A 1,013-nucleotide genomic window follows, 5' to 3' on the forward strand; every position below is an offset into this window, starting at 1 on the left:
GTAATAACGATTCTTATTTTCATTTCATATATTTTTTTTTTCATTTTAATGTGTATACTACTTAAGAAACTCAAAATTAATAACTAATTACAATTTTTAATATCAAAATAACATTATTTAATATCTAATTTACAGTGTGAATATAGTTCATTATTTATTATATATGCTTAATATCATATCATATATATGAAAAAAATGATCTAACAGAAACTATACTAAATTGTCAAAAACTCAAAATAATAAATATGTTGATAAAAGAATATAAAATAGATCTATCATGCGATTATATACCATAGATAGTGAATTATCATTTAGTTTCCAAAGATTACCGAAGTAAATCCCATATTTCAAATACTGATAAGATAAAAAAAATAAAAATATTTGATCACAAAAAAAATAATTAGAACGTATTTTATTTAATATTTATTAATTTTAATAATAATTTATAAATAAATGTTAAATAAAATAAATTCGGACTATTTTTTTGTTTTCTTAGTATTATCAGGAACAAAAAAAAGAAAGAAAAAATTGTGTGCCTCATGTCATGTATGCTATTTTTTCCATTAATGGTAATAACTGCTATTTATACCGATTATCTTTGAGGGGTTGGCTACTAGACATGCAAGTTGGAGATTGATGGCCATGGCGGGTCTCTTTCTTAAATATTCACAAGATTTTCATCGCATTCCCATGCATGAATGTTTCTTCTATTCTATCAAATAATGCTAAATGTGAAACCTATGCAATACTTGGCCAATTTGCTTAAACTACTACTTACCAATATTTTGTTATCATAGAGAGAAAAAAAAGGTTTTGAGTAGTACATATTCCATGCATGGATTTTATGTGCGTTCTTCAAATCCTATTCACATTCATGAACCCAGGGATTCCATCATTTTCACGCACACACGTAAAGAAAATTGCGTTCACTTATTTATATTTCAAACTTTTTTATTTAGTTATTCTTTTATTTTTTTTTTATTTTACCTTACATTATTTAAAAGTTTTGGCAC

Source organism: Arachis ipaensis, chromosome B06 (genome assembly GCF_000816755.2).
Source record: "Arachis ipaensis cultivar K30076 chromosome B06, Araip1.1, whole genome shotgun sequence".
Classification (NCBI taxonomy): Eukaryota; Viridiplantae; Streptophyta; class Magnoliopsida; order Fabales; family Fabaceae; genus Arachis; species Arachis ipaensis.